Source organism: Pelophylax lessonae, assembly GCF_965119305.1.
Source record: "Pelophylax lessonae genome assembly, chromosome: 3".
In the NCBI taxonomy this organism is placed as follows: domain Eukaryota; kingdom Metazoa; phylum Chordata; class Amphibia; order Anura; family Ranidae; genus Pelophylax; species Pelophylax lessonae.
The window spans coordinates 586156027-586169260 of record NC_138770.1 but is presented as its reverse complement, the minus strand read 5'-3'; positions in this window follow the sequence as shown (position 1 = coordinate 586169260).

Here is a 13234-nt window from a genome sequence, read left to right as displayed (position 1 = left end):
GGGGGGCTAAAAGACCCCCAAACCCCTCCTCTGCACTTAAAAGCATTAAAAATGCCAAGTTTGGCTGTTTTGAACGCTGTAATTTTTTTTAATCTGGCGCAGAGTACTCGGAAGTGATGTCATGACATTACTTCCGGGTTTTACATGGAGACCCGATCAGAGCCTAATGCGGCTTTGATCAGGTCTTTGGCGGCCATGCAGGCTGGTTGCCCGGGTCTCCCAGTGGGACGGGAGACCCGGGCGAGCCGCGAAAGGCGGCTGTAGGGGGGGTGTCCCCTCCCACTCCTTGTATTGATAGCCGAGCGGCTTCTCAGCCGCATCGGTTGTCATTACAAGACAGCCGACTGTCGGTTATGGACGCCGATACTGGGGTGATGCCTCTAGCTGCAGGCATCACTCTGGTACAGCACTTTCCCAAAATATCGTCAATATTGGTCACTTTGGTGGCGGATTCCGATATATCGGGGAAAGTGCATATCGGCCCCTGCTATATCGGCTTTGCCGATGATTGGTCGATCCCTACCACAGCCAGAAATACTAGGAGGCCGTTTTTCAAAGTGATTTCTCAGCAAAATAAAACATCAAGACATGGATGAATGGATGAGTTTGCTTTGAATACCAAAAATTAATGAAATAGCATTTTTGGTTTGTGGTGCTCAGAGGCAGTATAGTTCTGCTGCATTCACACCTACAAAACACAGGTAGAAATGCGCAACATGCTTGCTGTGCCATTATTTCTTAATGGCACCACAAACGCAGCTAGCAGTCGCTTGTCATGTGTTTGCTATGCAACAAAACGTGTGAAAAATGTGAAAATCATAGAATGCAAATTATGCTTTGCTCAGTGCCACAAAAAGATACTTGAGCTACTTTGGTGTGCGTAGGGAAGTCCATTCAAGGTGAATGGACTTCCCCATGCTGTTGTGCGACAAACGTGGCAAACATATGTGCTAAAAACGTGACGCATTGCAGCCTGCAGGTGTGAATGGGGCCTAAGAGTAGGCTGTGTGAATTCCTTTTATTTTCTGAAACAGGATCCTATTTTGAACACAGTTTTGAAATATAGTTTGATCAAAGGAGATAGCCAGGAATTATAATATTATGCTTCTTGAGTTATGGATCTTTGAAAATCACCAAAAGATTAGGTGAACGGATAAAGTTTATGTGCCATGTGTTCCATATTCTTTATCCCTGCTACTGTATGAATGAAATAACCCTGCAAATAGAGGCCCCAAGACTCCCGTAGCCGCAACTAATTAATTCAGAAATACCAGTGGCAGGAATTAGAAAATGCATGGCCTAGAAGCATTGAGCTAAATGATCTATGGCCTAGAAGCATTAAGCTAAGAGTTGTATGGCCTAGAAGCATTGAGCTAAATGATCTATGGCCTAGAAGCATTGAGCTAAAGGTTCTATGGCCTAGAAGCATTGAGCTAAAGGTTCTATGGCCTAGAAGCATTAAGCTAAGAGTTGTATGGCCTAGAAGCATTAAGCTAAGAGTTGTATGGCCTAGAAGCATTGAGCTAAATGATCTATGGCCTAGAAGCATTGAGCTAAAGGTTCTATGGCCTAGAAGCATTGAGCTAAAGGTTCTATGGCCTAGAAGCATTAAGCTAAGAGTTGTATGGCCTAGAAGCATTAAGCTAAGAGTTGTATGGCCTAGAAGCATTAAGCTAAAGGTTCTATGGCCTAGAAGCATTAAGCTAAGGGTTCTATGGCCTAGAAGCATTGAGCTAAAGGTTCTTTTTTATGCTAGTTTGATACATTTTGCAGCTTTTTTCATTATTTTCTTTATTTGCACCATTATATTATTTTGAGATACATTCAACTCAAAACTGAAAATTGAAGCCTCAGCCTCATCATGTACAATGCAGGAACAATAACCCTGGCTGCAGGAGACTAATTGATGCCCTGGAGGGACCCAGCTGGAGCAGACAAAAATAAGGTAAGTATTTGCACCCTATTTTCAGCACTCTTGAATTGAAAAAGCATTTAATCATTGCAATGCATGGGAGGGCTCACTGCAATAGAGGATTTTTTTTTATTTTCTTTTTCTGGAGCTTGGCTTTGAACTTTGGGATCCATACAGTTATCACAGCATACACTGCTGAGTAATTCAGCTTTACACACACTGACGTAAAATAATAGTCAACCACACTCTTTTGTCTGTGACATTGGAACGCACCTGCAGTGGATGCCAGAGCACCTTTTTTTTAAAAGCTATATTGTGAAACAGACTTCAGAGTTATGTTTTGAAAAAAAGCTGTTAATATCAGATTACCCAGATTGCTGTATGACTCTTAGGAAGAATATGTTAGAGATATAGAGGTCATTTTATCTCTGCTTTGTCTTATAATTAATATAAATATATTTAGTTCTAATTGAATGATAATTCTTTGCATAGACATTAACTATAAACTTTTTTATGTATGTTTAACAAATCATCAATCGTATGGGCTATATCTTGTGAGGAAATATCCTTAAGACAACTCCAGTTAGGGAGGCCTTGTGATATCAAAGAGTTGCTACATCACTTTGACCAATTGTAGATTAACCACTTAAGGACCGCCCGCTGCAGTTATACTGCGGCAGGCAGCCCTTTCTGCACAAACCGGCGTAGGTATACGTCAGTCGTGCACCTGCAGCTAGGGGACTAGGCAGCGGGGACTCTGATGCACGGGTCAGGCGGCTCCGATTTCCCCCTGACACCCGTGATCGTTCCCTGTTGAGAGAGAACAACGGTCAGCTGTTGTAAACACAGTTGACCGTTCTTCCCTCTGGAATGATCACAGAGCCCCTGTGATCCTGCTATAAAGGATCACATATCTCAGTGATCATTTCACAAGCCCTGCCCCCATACAGTTAGAATCACTCCCCTAGGCTCACATTTAACCCCTTGATCACCCACTAGGTTAACCCCTTCCCTGCCAGTGTCATTATTATAGTAACAGTGCATATTTTTAGCACTGATTACTGTAGTAATGTCACTGGTCCCCCCCAAAAGTGTCAAAAATGTTAGGTAGGGGTCCAATCTGTCTGCCGCAATGTCGCAGTCCAACTAAAAATCGTAGATCGCCGCCATACTAGTAAAAAAACAATAAAAATTACATAAATCTTTCCCGTAGTTTGTAGATACGATAACTTTTGCGCAAACCAATGAAAATACACTTATTGCGATTTTTATTTTACCAAAAATATGTAGCAGAAAACAAATTGGCCTATAATGTTAAAGAATTTAGATTTTTTTAAAAAAATTTGGGAATGTTATATAGCAGAATGTTAAAAATATTGTTTTTTCTTTTTTTCAGAATTTTTGTTATTGGGATTTTTTTTTACCAAAAATATGTAGCAGAATACAAATTGGCCTAAAAGGATGAAAAAATTTGATTTTTCAATTTTTTTTGTTATATAGCAGAAAGTGAAAAATATTGTTTTTTTTTTTTTTTTTAGAATTGTCGCTCTTTTTTTGTTTATAGCGCAATAAATAAAAATTGCACAGGTGATCAAATACCACCAAAAGAAAGCTCTATCTGTGGGAAAAAGGGACATTCATTTTATTTAGGTACAGCGTAGCACAACCGGGCAATTGTTCGTTAAATTATTGCAGTGCCGAAACGCAAACAATGACCTGGTCATTAAGGGGGCAAATCCTTCCGGTCCAGAAGTGGTTAAAACGTGGTTCTTTTAATTAATAGAATATCCTTGACTAAATATATTTGGGTTAGGAAGATGTTCAGATACATTTTGCATCATACAACATAATTGCACATTAATGCAGTTAGATTTTTTTTTTTGTTTTTTTAAATATAAATAATAAACGCATATCCTTTTTATAAACATAATTTTTATATAATATTAAATATTTTTATTACTATGACATACATGTATATATAACATTTTCCATATAGCAAGCCCACAACAAGGATGTCACACAGAGTCATAGTGGATGTATATAGATAGACAAGCAGTCAGAATATATACAACACAACTGAATACATTGCAAGAAGACAATTATTGGTTAGCAAAACAGCACAAGGGATCCATCCAAAAAAAAAAAGAAGAAGACAGTACACATGAAACAGGAAAACAATGTGTGCTTTGTTAGTATCCAAAAGTAAACTGTAGAAAGAAAAAATTAGGTGTCGCATGTGGTTTTGTTATAGATCAAACAATACAATAGATACAGTAGGGGTATAGGGGAGTCCTAAGGAGTAGAGTCAAGTGCAACCAAGAGAGGAATACCGCTCAGGTGTGGATGTCAATCAGAAATCAGGTCCAGGTGCCAGCCCCGGCTCACCACCGCATAGACATAGAAAATCAAGGACTGGCCGCACACTAGGGATAGACCGATTATTGGCAAGACCGATATGCACTTTCCCGATATATCAGTATCGGCCCCGGTACTGGGCAATATTGCTGATATTTTTGTGACGTCATTCTGCCTTCTTAGGCCGCCTCCCTCGCCTTGGACAGCCTCGTCTGGAGTCGGGACTAGTCTTGCGAGAGTGTATCACAACCATACACCCACCCACAGCAGCCCTGTGCCAGCCAGCCACCCACATCCACAGGCCCTGTACCAGCCACAGGAACTGTACCAGTGAGCCAGCGAGGCACCCCCAGGCCCTGTACCAGCTAGCCACCCACCCACAGGCCCTGTACCTGCCAGCCACAGGCACTGTACCAGCCAGCCAGCCACCCACAGGCACTGTACCAGCCAGCCACCCACAGCCAACCAGCCATCACAGGGTGCCAGACAGCCAGCCACCCACAGACAGGGTGCCAGACAGCCACCCACAGACAGGGTGCCAGACAGTCAGCCACCCACAGGCCCTGTACCAGCCAGCCGCCCACAAGCACTGTACCAGCCAGCCGCCCACAGGCCCTGTACCAGCCAGCCACCCACAGCCCCTGTGCCAGCCACCCACCTACCACAGGGTGCCAGCCAGCCACCAACCACAGGATGCCAGCCAGCCAGCCACCCACCACAGGGTCCCAGACAGCCAGCCACCCACCCACCAGAGGGTGCCAGCCAGCCAGCCAGCCACCCACCACAGGGTGCCAGCCAGCCATCCACCACAGGGTGCCAGACAGCCACCCACCACAGGGTGCCAGACAGCCAGCCACAAACCACAGGGTGCCAGCAAGCCAGCCAGCCATTAAGCATTAAACAAAAAATTAACATGTCCAGTACCAGATTTGTGTCAAAAATGTTCTTTATTTTTCAAAACTTTAAATGTACAAAATATCGGCCCATATCGGCCGATACCGATACGTTGTGACCAAATTATTGGTATCGGCCCTGAAAAAAACATATAATTTTTTTTAAATCAAAGACTGTCCACACACTGTAGATTCCATCCATAAAAGTCCTTTATTCCATCAGATGGGACAAAACAGCACCAGGAGTTACAATAAAACGGTACAGCTGATGTGTTTCACACTAGGAGTGCTTAATCATAACCAATTAAGCACTCCTAGTGTGAAACGCGTCAGCTGTACAGTTTTATTGTAACTCCTGGTGCTGTTTTGTCCCATCTGATGGAATAAAGGACTTTTATGGATGGAATCTACAGTGTGTGGCCAGTCTTTTATTTTCTAAGGAGTAGAGACAGTAATCACTGAGAGAGAAGGGTGTTGCGGGTAACATGACTATCCCATCAAACCCATGAATCTTATTACATTTTCCAGGGCAGCCTCTGGCCTGATCATTAGTGGAAAACCCCACTATTAATAATATTATATATTATAATTATAATATAATTAATAATATATATTATAATTTGAATATACAAATTGCAAGTGGGAAGGGGTAAATAAAATAAAAAGTCATGCATATAAGGAAGTTAGCATACTTATAATACTAGATTCTACCCATATTTTTTACTTTAGAAAAAAAAAGGGGGTTGAGCATGTCATGAAGGGTGTGTTCATTTATGTCTAAGGCAGCATGACTGATAAATACAGCTCTGCTATGGGGCAGTGTGAGAGCACCTTAGGCGACTTGTATAATACATTACAAAAGTTTTATTGCAGTCGTCTTTATCTTTGAATGATGTTTTACAATTTGTGTCATGATTACTAAAAACAAAAAAAGGATTATAGGTTAAGAGTGAAAAAGGTTTTTATTTTCTATTGTTTCCAAACAATAAAAGCACATCTGAGTGCCCAGTTATTATTACAACTTAACTAAGTCCACCCACACAATTTCAGTTGATTTCAAAAGTGATTCCTGTGAATTGTGTCCATGTGGTTATTTTCTTTGAAATTATATATATTAAGTTAAAAGATTTAAATTGCTGCTCATTGTTATAAAGAAAACAAATGTGTATTTCACATGGCTGGACAGGTTTGAGTCATTAAGACTTGTCTTTTTTACTTTGATGCCATATAAGTTCAAAGGTTTTATTGTCATATTTAATTCTTTACTTTTCTGTTGCCATAAAAACTTACTTTACTTTTAAATTGCGGCACCATATAATGAGGTTAAATGTTGGTAGGCACTTAGATACTGGTTTAAAAATGCCCATAAATATAACTTCCTTCACCTGGAAGGATTATTAATAACAATCACAAATATGTTCTGTATGTATACAGCAAACATTAAAAAATTAATTCACACTGTATGGGCATTTCACAATAATACATCTGATTATGCTATTTTCTTTTTGTTTTGTTATATTTATACAGTATATTTTTTAATTCAAGATTTAATTATATGCTTTAAATCTGCGCTGCATACAAGCATGAAATCTCTTTTTCAGAAATATTTTATATATTATGTTTTGGAAGCCAAAAAATGAAAAAAATTAATAAATAATAAAACACCTTATGCAAGTCAAAAAAAGAAAATGTGCTTTTTTGGTGTTAGTTGATGAGCCCTAATTGTAACCAGTGAGGGTCCTGTGCTTTCCTAAAGACTAACTCCGATTTTGTTGAGAAAAAAAAAAAACAATCCCCTCTGAGTGATCAATTCCCATTGCAGAGATTTTAACAAACTTGGTTGCAGATTCCTACCTTTTGTTGCTCTGAAGAAAAAGCTGTTTGTTCCACTATGCCCTTTGGATACTGAATCAGGTCTGGTCCATTACATAGTTACATAGTTACATAGTTAGTGAGGTTGAAAAAAGACATCAGTCCATCCAGTTCAACCTATGATGTGTGTGTGTGTTTGCTTTTAACCGTACATTGTATACCCCTGTATGTTGTGGTCTCTAAGGTGCCCATCTAATAGTTTTTTGAAACTATCAATGCTCCCTGCTGATACGACTGCTTGTGGAAGAGAATTCCACATCCTTACTGCTCTTACAGTGAAGAACCCCTTACGCATTTTAAGGTTAAACCGCCTTTCCTCTAGTTTTAGTGAGTGGCTTATATTTGAGTGAATTATATTTAGCTGGTGTACTCTTCATGTTCTGATGAAAAAAGCTGCAGTATTACAATTTCTATTGCAGAGGATGCCTAAAATCTGGCTTGTATCCTAGTTCAGACTTATGGGAAAATCAGTGAGCCAACCACATGCTTAAAATTACATTTCTGGTACACCAACAGAATACAGAACGTCTCCAAGTTGCCATATTACATTTCATTTTACTGAAAATGACAATGACTGCAGAATGAAAAGGACTTTTTTGAATAACAATAAATTAAAACATCTGTCTATGCTATATATTTTTTATTTACTATATATTTCTTTTTTTTTTTTTTACAAAAGTGGAGTTAACGATAAGGATCGGTTCATACCATGCCGGCAGATAAATAGCATAGGAACGCGCTCTGCATTCCTGTGCCATTCACATGCAGTTCTGTGCAGTGCGATTTCAGCCCATTCATTTTGAATTGGCTAAAATTCGCACTTCACCACACCAAAAGTAATGCATGCACTACTTTTTAAAACGCACTGTAACTGGATCACGTGGTACAAAAGTAGGGGTGCATTTGTGAACTGCGTTTGGGGGTGTCATTATCTTTCTATTGACACCACCTGCAGATTGCAAATGGAGTGTATTTTGCATTCGGTCTGAATCACACAGGAATGCACAGTGCATTCCTGTGCAATTCATATGTGGGCATGGTGTGAATCAGCCCTTAAAGTATAATATAATCAGCACATGTGGAAGGTTTCTTTAAATAAAGGGAACACAGTAAAAGGCAAAATTATATTTGAATTATATGCTTACCTACTGTATATTGCTCTTACTCCATTACCATCTTTGTAAATACACTCTTCCTATTACCTATAAAGTGCACTTCACATTTATTATACATTTCTTTCTTACTGTTTTTAAGCTTATAAGACCTATTTATGTGTTAGAGAAATCCTACAGTATAATATGGATTATCTGCTGTTACTTGAAATTTGGCCACCCCACGCTTCATCCTATACAACCTACCATGAGCCTATTTAAAAAAAGTCACCCTTGCAGGAATCATTTGCAAAAAATACTTTGTATTAAAATTAATACATACTTTCTGTATATATATATATATATATATATATATATATATATATATATATATATATATACATATATATATATATATATATATATATATATATATATATATATATTATTCATATTGGACAAAAAATATAAATTACATCTAAAAAAAAATATGTTTTCGTTTTCCAGCTAGATATGAAATATTGCAAAAGAATGCTTGATATATTCATAGGCAGCCAACATGTGGCTCTCCTGGATCTTTTTCATATGTGTTTTGGGAATGCCTTAGCCACTGTGTAGAAAAAAGTCTTTGTAGATAGAGTTCAGTAGCTCAAACTGAGAGGTACACATTAAAGTGAATACGCTATAGCAGCAAACCACCCTCCTCACTTCTGCTTCACATAACTCTGTACATGCTTTGAAAAGAGTGTCTAAAAGGAAACAGACTCTGGTTTTCTCACCTTTTGGAAAATTCATAAGCTTTGATTTACTAAAAGCAAAAGAGACTGTTTTACTTTGCAAGCTGAATTTTTGTTTAGAAAAAAAGAAACTGCGATTACTCCAACAAAGCAATAATTTACTAGCAAAAATCCATTATTTTATTTCTCTTGCACCTGATAGGGTATCTTTGCAATGTGAATTTCCACTTCAGTATGGAGTGTAGGTATTACAAATCAGCATAGGTATTCATGCTGTGAAACTGTATGTACATCCATTTTGTGCAAATGCTTTCAAAAATGTAAGATACTAGGCTATTTTCTCTCCAGGTTGTGTTTTTTGTTCATAAGAATAGCATGAATCAGAAAAATACTACATTAGAGCTACTAGATGGAGCTGGTGATCATAGAAAAATACTTTTTAACTATGATATAAAACATCAGTTTAAAAAATGAATCCTAAATAAAATAGATATAAAACATCAGTTTAAAAAATAAATTCTAAATAAATTAATGTGTATCTAAACCCAACATTAATAATTTTATATATTGCAGTTTACCAGTCATTAGTAGTACGCTTGCATTTTTATGCACATGGTAGATGGGCTGCATTGGCTTTTAGTTGACCATCAATACTTTACTGCTTGATACTGTCAGTAACCTTTTAGTCTCAGTCAAGTTTGAAATGCAAATACAGTTCATGTGTTTAGTTCTGTCTTCCAACGTAACTTTACATGCTCATTTTTAAATCTCATCCCTTTTCAAATGTTATCATTCCTTTTTTAATGCTTTTTTCATGGGGAAAAATCACAAAGTGCTGTGTATTTTACTTCAAAGGCCTGATTTGTTCAGCCTATTTACCTTATTACATAGTTTTATACTACATTTAAGTATGGAAGAGGTCACATGAAATGCAAACAAAAACCATTTTTATGTGTTTGAATAGAACCAAGTGTGTGCGGTTGTTAAGGTAAACGTCTTGGGCTATTATCATTTAACAAAATATAAAAAAAGGGGGGAAAGCGTATAATATTACAAATAAAGATCAAATTTGCTCAGTGAGAGGTTGCCCAAGGCTGGTATTAAACGTTTTGAACAGTAAATTATATAAAAGAATGATGACTGCGTAAGAAGCGTATCAAGCTTTAAAGCCAGTGGAGGCATGATTAAGTTTCGTTTTTGTATATGCCATAATAATTTGTATATGTTTAAATATCAAGGAACAGTTGCATGCTTTTTTCTCTTACAAAACCATTTTTTTGCACCATTTTTATCTAAGGTACAACCTTTTTGTTTTAAAGTCTAAAGCTGACCATAGATGGATCAAAATGTGTCCGGTTCAGCAGGGATTGGCTACATTTCAATCCATTTGTGGCCTTTTCCACTCAACAAAAGGCAATGTAATGATCAACTTTGTTAAATGGAATATTGAAAATTTTTCTCAATCAAGTGACTGCAACGTTGATCAGTATATTCTGACGGTGGAGAAGTCCCACTATCAGAATACTCATCTCACTATCATATATTCATCAACCCGCTAACTGATTGAAAAAAAAAAGATCCATCTATGGCTATCTTAACTCCAGGCATAAATAAAATAAATAGCAATGTCCCCACCCAAGTGTCAGGAAAGGCACATTCCTGTGAGCAGGCTGAGAAGCCTTGTCCGTGGCCAACTTGTGGGTGACTATGCATGCCTGCGAGTGCACACGTGCAAGAGCATTTACAGGCCCGGGGGGGGGGGGGGGGGCTATTTAAGCTGCACCTTGGCCTTGGTCTACTACGTTTCCTGAGTTTCTGTTACCCGTTCCTGTGTTGACCTCCTGCTACTGAATCAATCTGCTCCTGACTCTGCCTGAGTGCTGCCTATCCGACCCCGCTGGCTTAGTTTAGTCTCTACAGGTAAAAAGAAACAAAAAAGGGCGCACCGACCTAGCGCATTATCCTCAATAATAGGCTTTATTAGTACAACAGGTAAAATGGCTACTCACAAACAAAGGTAGAAAATAGTCATATCAAGCTCAATCCCTCCAATGTTAGGAAAAGTCCATGCATTAGTCCATAATCTTGTTAATATGACGGCTGATGCGTTTCGAGGCTCAGCCTCTTCCTTAGAGCCACAGGTAAGTGAGACTCCTCCACAGCCCCTGCATTTCCTCATGCAGCGCTGCAGGCATGGTACAGGACATTCTCCTGTACTATGCCCACAGTACTGCATCTCCTGTACCATCACCTGTTCCATCTGTGCCATGCCTGTACCATCACCTGTGCCATGCCTGTACCATCTCCTGTACCATCACCTGTACCATGCCTGTGCCATCTCCTGTGCCATGCCTGTACTATCTCCTGTACTATTACCTGTGCCATGCCTGTACCATCTTCTGTGCCATGCTTGTACCATCTCCTGTATCATGCCTGTACCATGCCTGTACCATCAGCTGTGCCATGCCCGTACCATCACCTGTGCCATGCCCGAACCATCTCCTGTGCCATGCCTGTACCATCTCCTGTGCCATGCCTGTGCCATCTCCTGTGCCATCTCCTGTACCATCTCCTGCACCATCTCCTGTACCATGCCTGAACAATCTCCTGTACCATGCCTGTACCATCTCCTGTACCATACCCACAGCCCTGCATCTCCTGTACCATGCCCGCAGCCCCTGTTTTGTGTCTCGTGGTGCTCTAGTTGGGTCCAGTAGCTGCTGCATTTCCCACCCTAGGCTTATACTCGAGTCACTAAGTATTCCCACTTTTTTTGTTATAATTAGGTGCCTCGGCTTATACTCGTATATATACGGTAAAATATATATTAGAAAGTATTCTTACTTTACAGCATTTTTTTACATTTGCCTAAAACATTTGCACAGTTTTGTTCATTTCCTGTTGCTGACCTTGACTCAAAACTTGATTACACCTTATGACTTCTGTCTTGGTTCCTTTTTCTGCCTATCTGTTATTGACCTTGACCTAAACTTTGATCTTGCTCCTGTCTCTGAATTGGTATCTCTGCTGTTTGGCTATTGCTGACCCTGCTTGTCCTGATTTTGACGCCTACCCTTACACCTGCAAATTCTTGTGCTTGACCTGCATACCAACTTCATGAGCAGACCTGGTTCAAGCCTCTTCAGCAACACAGTAGCTCCCAGACTGTCTTCTGATCTTATGCTGCATCTGGACTCACTGCAGGCACCAGTGGCACTCCTTTTCCCGCTACACCCTGTCTCCAAGTCCAGGGGGGTATTGGGCAGGAGGTTTAGAGGAAGTGCTTTTATCAACTTGACATGTACCAGGTACACGGTACTCATGCAATTGTTGTTAAGTTCTCTTTATTAGTAAGTGCTCAGATTTATTGTAGTCAGGGCCATATGGACACTTGTGGGCCAGTGTCTACAGGATCAGGATAAATAGAACATCTCTATTTCTATATCCTCCTCTGGTTACCTCTGAACATTTTTGGCTAAACTCTGGAAGAGAACTGTAAGAAGGGTTGCTGGGGTTGCTGAGTCAGAAGATGCTCTATAGTTCAGGAAACATGAAACCATCTTTCCTTTCCCTTGTTTGATGGTATGTAGAGCTGAAAAAATAGCTCTGCAATAGTGCATCACGGGAGAAGTCCTTATAATCACAGGGTACAAAATGGTGTTAGCCATTTGGGTGAACCTAGTGCAGCATGATGTTTAACTAGTGCCCTAATTGTAATATAAACCAATTAGGTTACAAATGTGATGTGTTTATAAGAAATAAAATTCAGACTACAGTTTTATCCCCAATTTTTTTTCTATAAAATGCTCTAAATATGAACCCTTGGGTCTTGGGTAAACTTTAAACCAAGTTGGGTGCCCACATAGTTTACAGTAAAAGGCTTAAGAAGGTTTGTTGTGCTTTGCTGTGCTACTCATGCAAGGTGACAATTTTTTTTAAAGGTGCTTAGCAAACTTTTAATAGATTTGTCTTGTTTAGGGTGTGATTCATTAAAGATGTTAAACCTTCTAATGGCAAAGATACAATAAACGCCCGACATTTGTGGTCAGCAGAGATGTAAGCTTCTCAAAGCTCTCTTAACTTCCTTTAGTTAATTAATTGCATTTAATTCCAATTACATTCTTTCAGTCCCTAGTTATTAACTCTATAAAACACAGTAATTACTAGCAAAAGCTGCTTAAATTTTAAGCTGTAGAGATTCCCTTGTTAGGCTTAGCAAACATCAATAGACATGTTTAAAAATAAAATGTATATTGATTAAGACATCTTAAGTCTAGATTCACATCTATGTTGGCTGCTCTTGATGCGTTTTTTAAGGCTCGTTTTGTGGTGCGTTTTGCGTTTTTAAACTCTTATTTTTATTGTGTTTTTTGC